General features: G+C 41.8%; 1 long non-coding RNA gene across 3 annotated transcripts; it reads left to right on the forward strand.

Annotated features, from left to right (window-relative positions):
* The first annotated feature begins 8,609 nt into the window (after window positions 1-8,609).
* LOC148185518 (uncharacterized) lies at window positions 8,610-18,913 on the forward strand. Of its 3 annotated transcripts, none has more exons than XR_015775910.1 (3): window positions 8,610-8,866; window positions 9,447-10,935; window positions 17,731-18,913. It is a non-coding gene; the product is annotated as an uncharacterized LOC148185518 (long non-coding RNA). The 3 variants fall into 3 exon arrangements; XR_015775912.1 differs by lacking the exon at window positions 17,731-18,913 and adding an exon at window positions 14,909-14,923 and having other exon boundaries at window positions 8,612-8,866; window positions 9,447-10,688; XR_015775911.1 differs by lacking the exons at window positions 8,610-8,866; window positions 9,447-10,935 and adding an exon at window positions 16,940-17,193.
* The last annotated feature ends 1,131 nt before the right edge of the window (window positions 18,914-20,044 follow it).

The following is a 20,044-nucleotide window of genomic DNA, read 5'->3' on the forward strand; positions in this document are numbered from 1 at the left end:
GGGAGTGTCCCACGGCGGGTACTATCAATGGAAAACGAACCCCAGAGAACTACCCGATACTAAAGGCGAGTAGAGTAGAGTAGAGCACAGTACAGTACAGTACAGTAGAGCCGGTACTATGCAGTGGAAAAGCGCCATAATGCACAATGGCGCCACCCTGTGGCCTAATGCCACCATAACAAGAGAGTTAGATACGGTTGGATTCGGCCAATCACAATGCAGTTTGTTGCATGAAATAATAAATGCATGAAAAGCCATATCAATAATCTGTAACAAACAATAAATAAAATATAGCTTTGCTCGTGTCTCCTGTGTAATTGTACTCCCATTAGCATACATTGGTTTGTGGTTTAGCTGATAAAAGTCATGTAAATGACCTTAAAAGTTAGAAATAGGATTTTGACAAGGCCTAATAAATAAAGTGTAACACTAGAGCAGACCAAGGACTCCATCTGGTGGCTGAGGTCTGAACAGCTGTGTGATGGTTGGGCTCTGACCACTAGGTGGCACTACGCTTTACACATCAAGGTTCCTGAAATAATAATAATAAAAGACATTAAGTAATTTCTCAATGTTATGTGTTAATGCGCTCACTATATTACATTTCTGAACATCTGTCTCCACTATTTAACCTTCGCGTACAGTACAGTAGAGTAGAGTACCGTACAGCACACTCCAGTAGAGTGCAGTACAATACAGTACAGTAGAATAGAGTACAGCAGAGCATAGTAGAGTACAGTACAATAGAGTAGAGCACAGTATAGTACCGTAGAGAACAGTAGAGTACAGTACAGCACAGTAGAGTACAGTACAAAAGAGAACCGTAGAGTGCAGTACAATACAGTACAGTAGAGTACAGTACAATAGAGTACAGTAGAATAGAGTACAGCAGAGTATAGTAGAGTACAGTACAATAGAGTATAGAGCACAGTACAGTACCGTAGAGAACAGTAGAGTACAGTACAAAAGAGAACCGTAGAGTGCAGTACAATACAGTACAGTAGAGTACAGTACAATAGAGTACAGCAGAGTACAGTTCAGCACAGTACAGTAGAGTGCAGTACTGTAGAGTACAGTACAGTAGAATAGAGTACAGTAGAGTGTAGTAGAGTACAGTACAATAGAGTAGAGCACAGTACAGTAGAGTACAGTACAATAGAGTACAGTACAGCACAGTACAGTAGAGTACAGTACAATAGAGTACAGTACAGCACAGTACACTAGAGTACAGTAGAGAACAGTAGAGTTGAGTACAGTAGAGCAGAGTAGAGTTCAGTACAGTACAGTACAGTAGAGTACAGTACAGTAGAGTAGAGCCAGTATCATGTAGTGGAAAAGCCATGATCGAACTGTTTCGAAACGTTTCAGAATCTCGAGACTCGAGACGGGTTTCGAAACGTCACGTGATCGGTACCAAACCTGATAGATCCATGTACCAAACCCAGACCGAATTTTAAAAGACCGCAGGAAATGCGGGTGTTTGAGGTTTTGTGTTGTGGCGAGAAAGCAGAGGGAGATTTGCACGAACTGAGCTGAGTTGTTGGTAGATTAATTAATAGAGAGATAGATTGATTGATACAAACACACACACACATATACAGGCTTTTTGGCTGGGGAAAAGGGAGCTTACTGGAAATTATTGTGTGGCTGCAACTCACGCTTCTACCAGCAGATGCCGATGTAGAGCGAACAGGTTGCCATCTGACATGTTGCAGTTGTGGTGCGCACCAGAAAATGGGCTTTCTCCGAAGTGGGAGTGTCCCACGGCGGGTACTATCAATGGAAAACGAACCCCAGAGAACTACCCGATACTAAAGGCGAGTAGAGTAGAGTAGAGCACAGTACAGTACAGTACAGTAGAGCCGGTACTATGCAGTGGAAAAGCGCCATAATGCACAATGGCGCCACCCTGTGGCCTAATGCCACCATAACGAGAGTTAGATACGGTTGGATTCGGCCAATCACAATGCAGTTTGTTGCATGAAATAATAAATGCATGAAAAGCCATATCAATAATCTGTAACAAACAATAAATAAAATATAGCTTTGCTCGTGTCTCCTGTGTAATTGTACTCCCATTAGCATACATTGGTTTGTGGTTTAGCTGATAAAAGTCATGTAAATGACCTTAAAAGTTAGAAATAGGATTTTGACAAGGCCTAATAAATAAAGTGTAACACTAGAGCAGACCAAGGACTCCATCTGGTGGCTGAGGTCTGAACAGCTGTGTGATGGTTGGGCTCTGACCACTAGGTGGCACTACGCTTTACACATAAAGGTTCCTGAAATAATAATAATAAAAGACATTAAGTAATTTCTCAATGTTATGTGTTAATGCGCTCACTATATTACATTTCTGAACATCTGTCTCCACTATTTAACCTTCGCGTACAGTACAGTAGAGTAGAGTAGAGTACCGTACAGCACACTCCAGTAGAGTGCAGTACAATACAGTACAGTAGAATAGAGTACAGCAGAGCATAGTAGAGTACAGTACAATAGAGTAGAGCACAGTATAGTACCGTAGAGAACAGTAGAGTACAGTACAGCACAGTAGAGTACAGTACAAAAGAGAACCGTAGAGTGCAGTACAATACAGTACAGTAGAGTACAGTACAATAGAGTACAGTAGAATAGAGTACAGCAGAGTATAGTAGAGTACAGTACAATAGAGTATAGAGCACAGTACAGTACCGTAGAGAACAGTAGAGTACAGTACAAAAGAGAACCGTAGAGTGCAGTACAATACAGTACAGTAGAGTACAGTACAATAGAGTACAGCAGAGTACAGTACAGCACAGTACAGTAGAGTGCAGTACTGTAGAGTACAGTACAGTAGAATAGAGTACAGTAGAGTGTAGTAGAGTACAGTACAATAGAGTAGAGCACAGTACAGTAGAGTACAGTACAATAGAGTACAGTACAGCACAGTACAGTAGAGTACAGTACAATAGAGTACAGTACAGCACAGTACACTAGAGTACAGTAGAGAACAGTAGAGTTGAGTACAGTAGAGCAGAGTAGAGTTCAGTACAGTACAGTACAGTAGAGTACAGTACAGTAGAGTAGAGCCAGTATCATGTAGTGGAAAAGCCATGATCGAACTGTTTCGAAACGTTTCGTAACTTCGAGACTCGAGACGGGTTTCGAAACGTCACGTGATCGGTACCAAACCTGATAGATCCATGTACCAAACCCAGACCGAATTTTAAAAGACCGCAGGAAATGCGGGTGTTTGAGGTTTTGTGTTGTGGCGAGAAAGCAGAGGGAGATTTGCACGAACTGAGCTGAGTTGTTGGTAGATTAATTAATAGAGAGATAGATAGATTGATACAAACACACACACATATATACAGGCTTTTTGGCTGGGGAAAAGGGAGCTTACAGGAAATTATTGTGTGGCTGCAACTCACGCTTCTACCAGCAGATGCCGATGTAGAGCGAACAGGTTGCCATCTGACATGTTGCAGTTGTGGTGCGCACCAGAAAATGGGCTTTCTCCGAAGTGGGAGTGTCCCACGGCGGGTACTATCAATGGAAAACGAACCCCAGAGAACTACCCGATACTAAAGGCGAGTAGAGTAGAGTAGAGCACAGTACAGTACAGTACAGTACAGTAGAGCCGGTACTATGCAGTGGAAAAGCGCCACAATGCACAATGGCGCCACCCAGTGGCCTAACGCCGCCATAACAAGAGAGTTAGATACGGTTGGATTCGGCCAATCACAATGCAGTTTGTTGCAGATGACGTGTAAGTATACGTAAGCAGACACGAGGCGTAGGGCCGCCTTCCGATTGGTCGACACACCTTCGTTTGTTCAAAATACTCTCCCAAGGAACTATGGGAAACCAATATGGCGTTTAGCATCGACGCTAATGTATATAATGTATATGTATCATCGAAATATGGTTAAAAATACGGACGGAAGACACCAAATATCAGATCTATCGTTACGCATTAATTTAACAAGGTCCCGTAAAAACACAAGAATTACCAGGCTGGATAGAGAGGCTTCTTAAGGGGTAACTTAAAAAACAAATTCCATGACATTAAAAGTCATATAGTGATACTTTAAAAACAATCCCCACCAAATCCTTCAATAATTGATATCAATACATGTTTTTTTCTTTTCTTTCAGTATTTTCCACTGAATTTCAGTTAAGGTGGCATTAAAAGAGCCCTCAAAAGTCTTAAATGTCACTTGCGTTAAGCTGTAGGAACCCTCTAACCACAACTCTTCTGTGATTTTGCCCTGCTAGACTTTCTTTGCCATTGGCAGAATATAATTAACTTAAACAGTAGTATTAACACGACTGTTACTCACAATAGACAAATTTAAAAAGAATCGTCAAAACTGAAACGGCAGAGGAGGAGATATTCTGACTAAAACACTGGATCCTACATTTCCCATAATGCAACAACCTGGTCACACCATTAGGATCGTTTTTTTCAAACTTCAGTAAGCTCTTCCAGAGCCACAGAAAGATATATAACAGATTTCACAGGCTGAGTGGCACTGATCATGAAGAGGAAAACTTCATGTTTTTCCAAACAATTTGGAATAAAAGAAAAGAAAAAGAAAACATGAACTGACAAGCTGATTTCTCAAACTGTGCTGATTATTCTTTTAACCTTTTTATTTTATTTTTTATTTGACCATATTAAAAAGAAGGGAGATGGCAAATTCGACACCAAAGATCGAACTGTTTTGGAGCATTTCATCACTTCTGGCTTCGGCACATACTTAGAGACGGGCTTCTAAACGTGATCGGTACCAAACCTGATAGATCCATCTACCAAACCCAGACAGAATTTTAAAAGACCGCAGGAAATGCAGGTGTTTGAGGTTTTGTGTTGTGGCGAGAAAGCAGAGGGAGATTTGTACGAACTGAGCTGAGTTGTTGGTAGACTGATAGAAATATAGATAGATTGATAGATACATACATACACACATACATACATATTATATAATAAAATAGCATATGTAAATAGATATATATACACACACACACACACACACACACACATAGACATATATATATATATATATATATATATATATATATGGATTTATATAGATACATATAACTATAGCTTACAAAAAACAATGATAAATGGCTGCAACGCAATCTTCTACCAGCAGATGGTGTCGTAGAGCGAACAGGTTTTAAAATGTTTAAAAACGGTTCAAATCAATGGTTTAAAAGTACTGAAATGTTTCAAGGTGTTGAAATTGCCATCTCTATTAAAAAAGTTGCTTCAAATTGTCACTTTGTCACCCAACTACTTAGTGTTATATCAAATTAATTGATATTAATTGCATGCAAAGGAAATTAAAGAGAGAATTAATAATGAATAAATTAAGACACTTTCTCTCCTAAATTTACAGTAATGAAGTGCTCTAGTGTGCATCCTTCTGTGTAACTCTTTTATGCCTACCTCCAGTGGTCCATAGCAAGCGTGCAGCCCACAATGCACCAGCCCAGTGTGCAGAGCAGCAGGCCCAGGATCTGAGCCCACCTCCTCCACATCCCTTCACACTGCTAAATAAAAGATTCTTTACTTATTAAGTACAAACACTTAGTGAAATGTGATGAAGCTGTAGGTCCGTCCTCTTACAGCAGCTGCTTGTATATTTGTGTGAAGGTTTGAAGAACAGTGAAGCAGACTCTTGTTTACAGTCAACCAGAGCTGATCAGCCTGGTGGAGTTTTATTTGCACTTTAAATTGCTGCGTCGCGTGCTTTAGTTATGTGTTATGTTGAATGAATATTTACATGTGCTGTCTAGCCGTGACAAATTATAGATGATAAAAATGAAAAACAGGCATCAAACTGCATGAATCAATTCAGGGAAAAAGATTTTTGTACAAAACACAGATTGATACAAACACACACACACACACACACACACACACACATATATATATACAGGCTTTTTGGCTGGGGAAAAGGGAGCTTACAGGAAATGATTGTGTGGCTGCAACTCACGCTTCTACCAGCAGATGCCGATGTAGAGCGAACAGGTTGCCATCTGACATGTTGCAGTTGTGGTGCGCACCAGAAAATGGGCTTTCTCCGAAGTGGGAGTGTCCCACGGCGGGTACTATCAATGGAAAACGAACCCCAGAGAACTACCCGATACTAAAGGCGAGTAGAGTAGAGTAGAGCACAGTACAGTACAGTACAGTAGAGCCGGTACTATGCAGTGGAAAAGCGCCATAATGCACAATGGCGCCACCCTGTGGCCTAATGCCACCATAACAAGAGAGTTAGATACGGTTGGATTCGGCCAATCACAATGCAGTTTGTTGCATGAAATAATAAATGCATGAAAAGCCATATCAATAATCTGTAACAAACAATAAATAACATATAGCTTTGCTCGTGTTTCCTGTGTAATTGTACTCCCATTAGCATACATTGGTTTGTGGTTTAGCTGATAAAAGTCATGTAAATGACCTTAAAAGTTAGAAACAGGATTTTGACAAGGCCTAATAAATAAAGTGTAACACTGGAGCAGACCAAGGATTCCATCTGGTGGCTGAGGTCTGAACAGCTGTGTGATGGTTGGGCTCTGGCCACTAGGTGGCACTACGCTTTACACATAAAGGTTCCTGAAATAATAATAATAAAAGATATTAAGTAATATCACAATGTTATGTGTTAATGCGCTCACTATATTACATTTCTGAACATCTGTCTCCACTATTTAACCTTCGCGTACAGTACAGTAGAGTACAGTAGGATAGAGTAGAGTACCGTACAGCACACTCCAGTAGAGAGCAGTAGAGTGCAGTACAATACAGTACAGTAGAATAGAGTACAGCAGAGTATAGTAGAGTACAGTACAATAGAGTAGAGCACAGTATAGTACCGTAGAGAACAGTAGAGTACAGTACAGCACAGTAGAGTACAGTACAAAAGAGAACCGTAGAGTGCAGTACAATACAGTACAGTAGAGTACAGTACAATAGAGTACAGTAGAATAGAGTACAGCAGAGTATAGTAGAGTACAGTACAATAGAGTAGAGCACAGTACAGTACCGTAGAGAATAGTAGAGTACAGTACAGCACAGTAGAGTACAGTACAAAAGAGAACCGTAGAGTGCAGTAGAGTACAGTACAATAGAGTACAGTACAATAGAGTACAGCAGAGTACAGTACAGCACAGTACAGTAGAGTGCAGTACTGTAGAGTACAGTACAGTAGAATAGAGTACAGTAGAGTGTAGTAGAGTACAGTACAATAGAGTAGAGCACAGTACAGTAGAATAGAGTACAGTAGAGTGTAGTAGAGTACAGTACAATAGAGTAGAGCACAGTACAGTAGAGTACAGTACAATAGAGTACAGTACAGCACAGTAGAGAACAGCACAGTACAGTAGAGTACAGTACAATAGAGTACAGTACAGCACAGTACAATAGAGTACAGTAGAGAACAGTAGAGTTGAGTACAGTAGAGCAGAGTAGAGTTCAGTACAGTACAGTAGAGAACAGTACAGTACAGTAGAGTACAGTACAAAAGAGAACCGTAGAGTGCAGTACAATACAGTACAGTAGAGTACAGTACAATAGAGTACAGCAGAGTACAGTACAGCACAGTACAGTAGAGTGCAGTACTGTAGAGTACAGTACAGTAGAATAGAGTACAGTAGAGTGTAGTAGAGCACAGTACAGTAGAGTACAGTACAATAGAGTACAGTACAGCACAGTAGAGAACAGCACAGTACAGTAGAGTACAGTACAGCACAGTACAATAGAGTACAGTAGAGAACAGTAGAGTTGAGTACAGTAGAGCAGAGTAGAGTTCAGTACAGTACAGTACAGTAGAGTAGAGCCAGTATCATGAAGTGGAAAAGCCATGATCGAACTGTTTCGAAACGTTTCGTAACTTCTCGAGACTCGAGACGGGTTTCAAACGTCACGTGATCGGTACCAAACCTGATAGATCCATGTACCAAACCCAGACAGAATTTTAAAAGACCGCAGGAAATGCGGGTGTTTGAGGTTTTGTGTTGTGACGAGAAAGCAGAGGGAGATTTGTACGAACTGAGCTGAGTTGTTGGTAGAGTCATTAATAGAGAGATAGATAAATTGACACACACACACACACACACACACACACACACACACACACACACACACACACACACACATATCTATATACAGGCTTTTTGGCTGGGGAAAAGGGAGCTCACAGGAAATGATTGTGTGGCTGCAACTCACGCTTCTACCAGCAGATGCCGATGTAGAGCGAACAGGTTGCCATCTGACATGTTGCAGTTGTGGTGCGCACCAGAAAATGGGCTTTCTCCGAAGTGGGAGTGTCCCACGGCGGGTACTATCAATGGAAAACGAACCCCAGAGAACTACCCGATACTAAAGGCGAGTAGAGTAGAGTAGAGCACAGTACAGTACAGTACAGTAGAGCCGGTACTATGCAGTGGAAAAGCGCCACAATGCACAATGGCGCCACCCTGTGGCCTAACGCCACCATAACAAGAGAGTTGGATTCGGCCAATCACAATGCAGTTTGTTGCAGATGACGTGTAGCATACGTAAACAGACACGAGGCGTAGGGCCGCCTTCCGATTGGTCGACACACCTACGTTTGTTCAAAATACTCTCCCAAGGAACTATGGGAAACCAATATGGCGTTTAGCATCGACGCTAATGTATATAATGTATATGTATCATCGAAATATGGTTAAAAATACGGACGGAAGACACCAAATATCAGATCTATCGTTACGCATTAATTTAACAAGGTCCCGTAAAAACACAAGAATTACCAGGCTGGATAGAGACGCTTCTGACAGAGCTACGATGCGTCGGACAGACGGCAGCTTTTACTGGCGAATAAAAGTAAGGGGAGCGAAAAACGGTCTCAAAGTTATTAAAACTTTTCTAATTTTGCAAATTTTATTCGTCGGCGACTAAGCCGGCTGCAGAGGGTTAATCATTTCTTGAAAACAGAGGCATGCAGATGAATATAGCTGTAAAACACAGCGCGAAGCCTCACATTGACAAATTCAAGACAGAAAACAAAAACGAAGGAAATTATCCTTTGAAGAACAGTGAAGCAGACTCTTGTTTACAGTCAACCAGAGCTGATCAGCCTGGTGGAGTTTTATTTGCACTTTAAATTGCTGCGTCGCGTGCTTTAGTTATGTGTTATGTTGAATGAATATTTACATGTGCTGTCTAGCTGTGACAAATTATAGATGATAAAAATGAAAAACAGGCATCAAACTGCATGAATCAATTCAGGGAAAAAGATTTGACTTTTTATACAAAACACAGATTGAATTTGCTCTCTAACGGATTCACGAACTGAAAAGAAAAGCATCTGTCCGTGACATTTATTCATATTTGTCCCTCACATGATGAACCGCGTTTATTCAAATAAAAGAGTTTTTGATGAACGCTGTGGTCTCACTCCCAGAGCTGCCTGACAACGACGACACTGTCCGGCTGCTGCCGCTGCTCCTGGACCCGGACAAAGTTGACACGCTAGACCTCGATGAGACACCGGTCTCTGACCCTGACCCGGATCCTGACCTCGACCCCGCAGACCCAGCAGACCGGGTGGCTCGCCCGCTCTTCGGCGAGCGCGCAGACTTTGCCGTGCGTCCAGATTTGGCCGTGCGCTCCGATCTGGAGGAAATGCCGGACAGGTCTGAGCGCTCAGAGTTGGACGACAGCTCGGACACGGAGGACACTTTGGTCTTGGAGGTGATCGCGGACACGGAGGACAGAGCTGTGGTGGACTTGTTCTGCTCAGGGTCTGGTATCGGCTGGACGTTGATTACCCTGGAGAGAGATAAATGAGCAGCTGTGAACAATGTTTTCACTCAACCCATGCTGAGCTGTACCTGAGGATTTTAGAAAAACTCAAGTCATTAGTGTAAGCACCAAAATGTTTTTAAATTGTGACATTTTTTCATATTTTATTTGCTCAAAATGTTTTTCCCAACATAAATAAATGCTGCATTACAGTGTCCGACAGGCTCAGCATTTATCTCAGTCATTACTGCCTGACATATCTCCCACAGGCTGCTCAACCCCCCAAAATCACAGCCATCTATATCCTATTGAAAAAAAAAAAAAGTGTGACATGACCTATGACCCCTGCGTGGGCCACTGAATGCAGACCTACATCACGGCTTTTACATTTACACTGAACCAAGCAAATTCATGAGCTGAAACATATGTACTCGGCAATCATCAGGCTGAGAGAAGAGTTCTAACAGTGTAGTTTACTTTTTTTTATTTTAATTCAAGTTTTTTAATAGAATTATCCAACATCAGAAATCCATTCTGCCGTATGCTGAGCCGGGCAGGGCCGGTTTCCGGTTTTTGAAGCGGAAGCAAGCAAAAGCATACCCGCCACTGCAGCATCTATTTACTGTTTGAACTTGATTGTGTCTTGTTCATGTGAAAGGTCAGGCTGGTTTCCGGTTGATAATTCACCCGTGTTGTGACGGCCTCTAGCTCAGTGAACAAAGTGTCCTCCCTGTACAGGTTGAGTTTTTCGCAGAGGCCCGGGTTTGATTCGAGCTTGTCATCCCTGTTCTCTCTCCCTCTTTCCTGTCTCTCTCTAACTGTACTACAATGAAGGCATGAAAAGCCATATCAATAACTGTGTAACACTAGAGCAGACCAAGGACTCCATCTGGTGGCTGAGGTCTGAACAGCTGTGTGATGGTTGGGCTCTGGCCACTAGGTGGCACTACGCTTTACGTTAAAGGTTCCTGAAATAATAATAATAAAAGACATTAAGTAATATCTCAATGTTATGTGTTAATGTGTTCACTATATTACATTTCTGAACATCTGTCTCCACTATTTAACCTTCGCGTTTTTCTTGCCGAGGTCATCTGTACCTGAAGCGGTGCTGAAAACGATCCCCAGAAAACTACCTGATACCAAAGGTCAGTACAGTACAGTACAGCACAGTAGAGTACAGCACAGTACTGTAGAATACAGTAGAGTACAGTACAGTAGAAAAGAGTACAGTATAATATAGCACAGTACAGTAAAGTACAGTACAGTACAATAGAGTGCAATACCGTAGAGTACAGTACAATAGAGTGCAGTACCGTAGAGTACAGTACAGCACAGTAGAGTATTGTAGAGAACAGTAGAGTACAGCACAATAGAGTACAGTATAGTAGAATAGAGTACAGTACAGTATAGTCTAGTACAGTAGAGTACAGTACAACACAGTGGAGTACAGTACGGTAGAGTACAGTGCAGTAGAATAGAGCACAGAAGTGTACAGTAGAGTAGAGAAGAGTACAGTACAGAAGAGCAGAGTAGAGTAAAGTACAGTACAGTACAGGAGAGTAGAGTACAGTACAGAAGAGCAGAGTACAGTACAGTACAGTACAGTACAGGAGAGTAGAGTACAGTACAGAAGAGCAGAGTACAGTACAGTACAGTACAGTACAGGAGAGTAGAGTACAGTACAGTACGGTAGAGTGGAGCCAGTATCATGTAGTGGAAAAGCCATGATCGGTACCAAACCTGATAGATCCATGTACCAAACCCAGACAGAATTTTAAAAGGCCGCAGGAAATGCGGGTGTTTGAGGTTTTGTGTTGTGGCGAGAAAGCAGAGGGAGATTTGCACGAACTGAGCTGAGTTGTTGGTAGAGTCATTAATAGAGAGATAGATAGATTGATACACACACACACACATATCGATATACAGGCTTTTGGCGGGGGAAAAGGGAGCTCACAGGAAATGATTGTGTGGCTGCAACTCACGCTTCTACCAGCAGATGCCGATGTAGAGCGAACAGGTTGCCATCTGAAATGTTGCAGTTGTGGTGCGCACCAGAAAATGGGCTTTCTCCGAAGTGGGAGTGTCCCACGGCGGGTACTATCAATGGAAAACGAACCCCAGAGAACTACCCGATACTAAAGGCGAGTAGAGTAGAGTAGAGCACAGTACAGTACAGTACAGTAGAGCCGGAACTATGCAGTGGAAAAGCGCCATAATGTACAATGGCGCCACCCTGTGGCCTAATGCCACCATAACAAGAGAGTTAGATACGGTTGGATTCGGCCAATCACAATGCAGTTTGTTGCAGATGACGTGTAGCATACGTAAACAGACACGAGGCGTAGGGCCGCCTTCCGATTGGTCGACACACCTACGTTTGTTCAAAATACTCTCCCAAGGAACTATGGGAAACCAATATGGCGTTTAGCATCGACGCTAATGTATATAATATATATGTATCATCGAAATATGGTTAAAAATACGAACGGAAGACACCAAATATCAGATCTATCGTTACGCATTCATTTAACAAGGTCCCGTGAAACACAAGAATTACCAGGCTGGATAGAGAGGCTTAAGGGGTAACTTAAAAAACAAATTCCATGACATTAAAAGTCATATAGTGATACTTTAAAAACAATCCCCACCAAATCCTTCAATAATTGATATCAATACATGTTTTTTTCTTTTCTTTCAGTATTTTCCACTGAATTTCAGTTAAGGTGGCATTTAAAGAGCCCTCAAAAGTCTTAAATGTCACTTATGCTAAGCTGTAGGAACCCTCTAACCACAACTCTTCTGTGATTTTGCCCTGCTAGACTTTCTTTGCCATTGGCAGAATATAATTAACTTAAACAGTAGTATTAACACGACTGTTACTCACAATAGACAAATTTAAAAAGAATCGTCAAAACTGAAACGGCAGAGGAGGAGATATTCTGACTAAAACACTGGATCCTACATTTCCCATAATGCAACAACCTGGTCACACCATTAGGATCGTTTTTTTCAAACTTCAGTAAGCTCTTCCAGAGCCACAGAAAGATATATAACAGATTTCACAGGCTGAGTGGCACTGATCATGAAGAGGAAAACTTCATGTTTTTCCAAACAATTTGGAATAAAAGAAAAGAAAAAGAAAACATGAACTGACAAGCTGATTTCTCAAACTGTGCTGATTATTCGTTTAACCTTTTTATTTTATTTTTTATTTGACCATATTAAAAAGAAGGGAGATGGCAAATTCGACACCCAAGATCGAACTGTTTTGGAGCATTTCATCACTTCTGGCTTCGGCACATACTTAGAGACGGGCTTCTAAACGTGATCGGTACCAAAACCTGATAGATCCATCTACCAAACCCAGACAGAATTTTAAAAGACCGCAGGAAATGCAGGTGTTTGAGGTTTTGTGTTGTATGGCGAGAAAGCAGAGGGAGATTTGTACGAACTGAGCTGAGTTGTTGGTAGACTGATAGAAATATAGATAGATTGATAGATACATACATACACACATACATACATATTATATAATAAAATAGCATATGTAAATAGATATATACACACACACACACACACACACATATATATATATATATATATGGATTTATATAGATACATATAACTATAGCTTACAAAAAACAATGATAAATGGCTGCAACGCAATCTTCTACCAGCAGATGGTGTCGTAGAGCGAACAGGTTTTAAAATGTTTAAAAACGGTTCAAATCAATGGTTTAAAAGTACTGAAATGTTTCAAGGTGTTGAAATTGCCATCTCTATTAAAAAAGTTGCTTTAAATTGTCACTTTGTCACCCAACTACTTAGTGTTATATCAAATAAATTGATATTAATTGCATGCAAAGGAAATTAAAGAGAGAATTAATAATGAATAAATTAAGAGAAAAACAGGAGCTTATTTATAGCTATTCTCTTTCCTCAAGACACTTTCTCTCCTAAATTTACAGTAATGAAGTGCTCTAGTGTGCATCCTTCTGTGTCACTCTTTTATGCCTACCTCCAGTGGTCCATAGCAAGCGTGCAGCCCACAATGCACCAGCCCAGTGTGCAGAGCAGCAGGCCCAGGATCTGAGCCCACCTCCTCCACATCCCTTCACACTGCTAAATAAAAGATTCTTTACTTATTAAGTACAAACACTTAGTGAAATGTGATGAAGCTGTAGGTCCGTCCTCTTACAGCAGCTGCTTGTATATTTGTGTGAAGGTTTGAAGAACAGTGAAGCAGACTCTTGTTTACAGTCAACCAGAGCTGATCAGCCTGGTGGAGTTTTATTTGCACTTTAAATTGCTGCGTCGCGTGCTTTAGTTATGTGTTATGTTGAATGAATATTTACATGTGCTGTCTAGCTGTGACAAATTATAGATGATAAAAATGAAAAACAGGCATCAAACTGCATGAATCAATTCAGGGAAAAAGATTTTTGTACAAAACACAGATTGATACAAACACACACACACACACACACACATATATATATACAGGCTTTTTGGCTGGGGAAAAGGGAGCTTACAGGAAATGATTGTGTGGCTGCAACTCACGCTTCTACCAGCAGATGCCGATGTAGAGCGAACAGGTTGCCATCTGACATGTTGCAGTTGTGGTGCGCACCAGAAAATGGGCTTTCTCCGAAGTGGGAGTGTCCCACGGCGGGTACTATCAATGGAAAACGAACCCCAGAGAACTACCCGATACTAAAGGCGAGTAGAGTAGAGTAGAGCACAGTACAGTACAGTACAGTAGAGCCGGTACTATGCAGTGGAAAAGCGCCATAATGCACAATGGCGCCACCCTGTGGCCTAATGCCACCATAACAAGAGAGTTAGATACGGTTGGATTCGGCCAATCACAATGCAGTTTGTTGCATGAAATAATAAATGCATGAAAAGCCATATCAATAATCTGTAACAAACAATAAATAACATATAGCTTTGCTCGTGTCTCCTGTGTAATTGTACTCCCATTAGCATAGATTGGTTTGTGGTTTAGCTGATAAAAGTCATGTAAATGACCTTAAAAGTTAGAAACAGGATTTTGACAAGGCCTAATAAATAAAGTGTAACACTAGAGCAGACCAAGGACTCCATCTGGTGGCTGAGGTCTGAACAGCTGTGTGATGGTTGGGCTCTGGCCACTAGGTGGCACTACGCTTTACACATAAAGGTTCCTGAAATAATAATAATAAAAGACATTAAGTAATATCTCAATGTTATGTGTTAATGCGCTCACTATATTACATTTCTGAACATCTGTCTCCACTATTTAACCTTCAAGGTACAGTACAGTAGAGTACAGTAGGATAGAGTAGAGTACCGCACAGCACACTCCAGTAGAGAGCAGTAGAGTGCAGTACAATACAGTACAGTAGAATAGAGTACAGCAGAGTATAGTAGAGTACAGTACAATAGAGTAGAGCACAGTATAGTACCGTAGAGAACAGTAGAGTACAGTACAGCACAGTAGAGTACAGTACAAAAGAGAACCGTAGAGTGCAGTACAGTACAGTAGAGTACAGTACAATAGAGTACAGTAGAATAGAGTACAGCAGAGTATAGTAGAGTACAGTACAATAGAGTAGAGCACAGTACAGTACCGTAGAGAACAGTAGAGTACAGTACAGCACAGTAGAGTACAGTACAAAAGAGAACCGTAGAGTGCAGTACAATACAGTACAGTAGAGTACAGTACAATAGAGTACAGCAGAGTACAGTACAGCACAGTACAGTAGAGTGCAGTACTGTAGAGTACAGTACAGTAGAATAGAGTACAGTAGAGTGTAGTAGAGTACAGTACAATAGAGTAGAGCACAGTACAGTAGAGTACAGTACAATAGAGTACAGTACAGCACAGTAGAGAACAGCACAGTACAGTAGAGTACAGTACAATAGAGTACAGTACAGCACAGTACAATAGAGTACAGTAGAGAACAGTAGAGTTGAGTACAGTAGAGCAGAGTAGAGTTCAGTACAGTACAGTACAGTAGAGAACAGTACAGTACAGTAGAGTACAGTACAAAAGAGAACCGTAGAGTGCAGTACAATACAGTACAGTAGAGTACAGTACAATAGAGTACAGCAGAGTACAGTACAGCACAGTACAGTAGAGTGCAGTACTGTAGAGTACAGTACAGTAGAATAGAGTAAAGTAGAGTGTAGTAGAGTACAGTACAATAGAGTAGAGCACAGTACAGTAGAGTACAGTACAATAGAGTACAGTACAGCACAGTAGAGAACAGCACAGTACAGTAGAGTACAGTACAGCACAGTACAATAGAGTACAGTAGAGAACAGTAGAGTTGAGTACAGTAGAGCAGAGTAGAGTTCAGTACAATACAGTACAGTAGAGTAGAGCCAGTATCATGAAGTGGAAAAGCCATGATCGAACTGTTTCAAACGTTTCAGAACTTCGAGACTCGAGACGGGTTTCGAAACGTCACGTGATCGGTACCAAACCTGATAGATCCATGTACCAAACCCAGACAGAATTTTAAAAGACCGCAGGAAATGCAGGTGTTTGAGGTTTTGTGTTGTGGCGAGAAAGCAGAGGGAGATTTGCACGAACTGAGCTGAGTTGTTGGTAGAGTCATTAACAGAGAGATAGATAAATTGACACACACACACACACACACACACACACACACACACACACACACACACACACACATATGCATATATACAGGCTTTTTGGCTGGGGAAAAGGGAGCTCACAGGAAATGATTGTGTGGCTGCAACTCACGCTTCTACCAGCAGATGCCGATGTAGAGCGAACAGGTTGCCATCTGACATGTTGCAGTTGTGGTGCGCACCAGAAAATGGGCTTTCTCCGAAGTGGGAGTGTCCCACGGCGGGTACTATCAATGGAAAACGAACCCCAGAGAACTACCCGATACTAAAGGCGAGTAGAGTAGAGTAGAGCACAGTACAGTACAGTACAGTAGAGCCGGTACTATGCAGTGGAAAAGCGCCACAATGCACAATGGCGCCACCCTGTGGCCTAGCGCCACCATAACAAGAGAGTTAGATACGGTTGGATTCGGCCAATCACAATGCAGTTTGTTGCAGATGACGTGTAGCATACGTAAACAGACACGAGGCGTAGGGCCGCCTTCCGATTGGTCGGCACACCTTCGTTTGTTCAAAATACTCTCCCAAGGAACTATGGGAAACCAATATGGCGTTTAGCATCGACGCTAATGTGTATAATGTATATGTATCATCGAAATATGGTTAAAAATACGGACGGAAGACACCAAATATCAGATCTATCGTTACGCATTAATTTAACAAGGTCCCGTAAAAACACAAGAATTACCAGGCTGGATAGAGAGGCTTCTGACAGAGCTACGATGCGTCGGACTGACGGCAGCTTTTACTGGCGAATAAAAGTAAGCGGAGCGAAAAACGGTCTCAAAGTTATTAAAACTTTTCTAATTTTGCAAATTTTATTCGTCGGCGACTAAGCCGGCTGCAGAGGGTTAATCATTTCTTGAAAACAGAGGCATGCAGATGAATATAGCTGTAAAACACAGCGCGAAGCCTCACATTGACAAAATTCAAGACAGAAAACAAAAACGAAAGAAAATAGAGCTGATCAGCCTGGTGGAGTTTTATTTGCACTTTAAATTGCTGCGTCGCGTGCTTCAGTTATGTGTTATGTTGAATGAATATTTACATGTGCTGTCCAGCTGTGACAAATTATAGATGATAAAAATGAAAAACAGGCATCAAACTGTTTGAATCAATTCAGGGAAAAAGATTTGACTTTTTATACAAAACACAGATTGAATTTGCTCTCTAACGGATTCACGAACTGAAAAGAAAAGCATCTGTCCGTGACATTTATTCATATTTGTCCCTCACATGATGAACCGCGTTTATTCAAATAAAAGAGTTTTTGATGGACGCCGTGGTCTCACTCCCAGAGCTGCCTGACAACGACGACACTGTCCGGCTGCTGCCGCTGCTCCTGGACCCGGACAAAGTTGACACGCTTGACCTCGATGAGACACCGGTCTCTGACCCTGACCCGGATCCTGACCTCGACCCCGCAGACCCAGCAGACCGGGTGGCGCGCCCGCTCTTCGGCGAGCGCGCAGACTTTGCCGTGCGTCCAGATTTGGCCGTGCGCTCCGATCTGGAGGAAATGCCGGACAGGTCTGAGCGCTCAGAGTTGGACGACAGCTCGGACACGGAGGACACTTTGGTCTTGGAGGTGATCGCGGACACGGAGGACAGAGCTGTGGTGGACTTGTTCTGCTCAGGGTCTGGTATCGGCTGGACGTTGATTACCCTGGAGAGAGATAAATGAGCAGCTGTGAACAATGTTTTCACTCAACCCATGCTGAGCTGTACCTGAGGATTTTAGAAAAACTCAAGTCGTTAGTGTAAGCACTAAAATGTTTTTAAATTGTGACATTTTTTCATATTTTATTTGTTCAAAATGTTTTTCCCAACATAAATAAATGCTGCATTACAGTGTCCGACAGGCTCAGCATTTATCTCAGTCATTACTGCCTGACATATCTCCCACAGGCTGCTCAACCCCCCAAAATCACAGCCATCTATATCCTATTGAAAAAAAAAAAAGTGTGACATGACCTATGACCCCTGCGTGGGTCACTGAATGGAGACTTACATCACGGCTTTTACATTTACACTGAACCAAGCAAATTCATGAGCTGAAACATGTGTACTTGGCAATCATCAGGCTGAGAGAAGAGTTCGAACAGTGTAGTTTACTTTTTTTAATTTTAATTGAAGTTTTTTAATAGAATTATCCAACATCAGAAATCCATTCTGCGGTATGCTGAGCCGGGCAGGGCCGGTTTCCAGTTTTTGAAGCGGAAGCAAGCAATAGCATACCCGCCACTGCAGCATCTATTTACTGTTTGAACTTGATTGTGTCTTGTTCATGTGAAAGGTCAGGCTGGTTTACTGTTGATAATTCACCCGTGTTGTGATGGCCTCTAGCTCAGTGAACAAAGTGTCCTCCCTGTACAGGTTGAGTTTTTCGCAGAGGCCCGGGTTTGATTCGAGCTTGTCATCCCTGTTCTCTCTCCCTCTTTCCTGTCTCTCTCTAACTGTACTACAATAAATGCATGAAAAGCCATATCAATAACTGTGTAACACTAGAGCAGACCAAGGACTCCATCTGGTGGCTGAGGTCTGAACAGCTGTGTGATGGTTGGGCTCTGGCCACTAGGTGGCACTACGCTTTACGTTAAAGGTTCCTGAAATAATAATAATAAAAGACATTAAGTAATATCTCAATGTTATGTGTTAATGTGTTCACTATATTACATTTCTGAACATCTGTCTCCACTATTTAACCTTCACGTTTTTCTCGCCGAGGTCATCTGTACCTGAAGCGGTGCTGAAAACGATCCCCAGAAAACTACCTGATACCAAAGGTCAGTACAGTACAGTACAGCACAGTAGAGTACAGCACAGTACTGTAGAATACAGTAGAGTACAGTACAGTAGAAAAGAGTACAGTATAATATAGCACAGTACAGTAAAGTACAGTACAGTACAATAGAGTGCAATACCGTAGAGTACAGTACAATAGAGTGCAGTACCGTAGAGTACAGTACAGCACAGTAGAGTATTGTAGAGAACAGTAGAGTACAGCACAATAGAGTACAGTATAGTAGAATAGAGTACAGTACAGTATAGTCTAGTACAGTAGAGTACAGTACAACACAGTGGAGTACAGTACGGTAGAGTACAGTGCAGTAGAATAGAGCACAGAAGTGTACAGTAGAGTAGAGAAGAGTACAGTACAGAAGAGCAGAGTAGAGTAAAGTACAGTACAGGAGAGTAGAGTACAGTACAGAAGAGCAGAGTACAGTACAGTACAGTACAGTACAGTACAGGAGAGTAGAGTACAGTACAGTACGGTAGAGTGGAGCCAGTATCATGTAGTGGAAAAGCCATGATCGGTACCAAACCTGATAGATCCATGTACCAAACCCAGACAGAATTTTAAAAGGCCGCAGGAAATGCGGGTGTTTGAGGTTTTGTGTTGTGGCGAGAAAGCAGAGGGAGATTTGCACGAACTGAGCTGAGTTGTTGGTAGAGTCATTAATAGAGATAGATAGATTGATACACACACACACACATATCGATATACAGGCTTTTTGGCTGGGGAAAAGGGAGCTCACAGGAAATGATTGTGTGGCTGCAACTCACGCTTCTACCAGCAGATGCCGATGTAGAGCGAACAGGTTGCCATCT

The sequence above is a fragment of the Plectropomus leopardus genome, chromosome 24 (genome assembly GCF_026936395.1).
Source record: "Plectropomus leopardus strain MGB_pleo_1.0 chromosome 24, ASM2693639v1, whole genome shotgun sequence".
Taxonomy (NCBI): Eukaryota; Metazoa; Chordata; class Actinopteri; order Perciformes; family Serranidae; genus Plectropomus; species Plectropomus leopardus.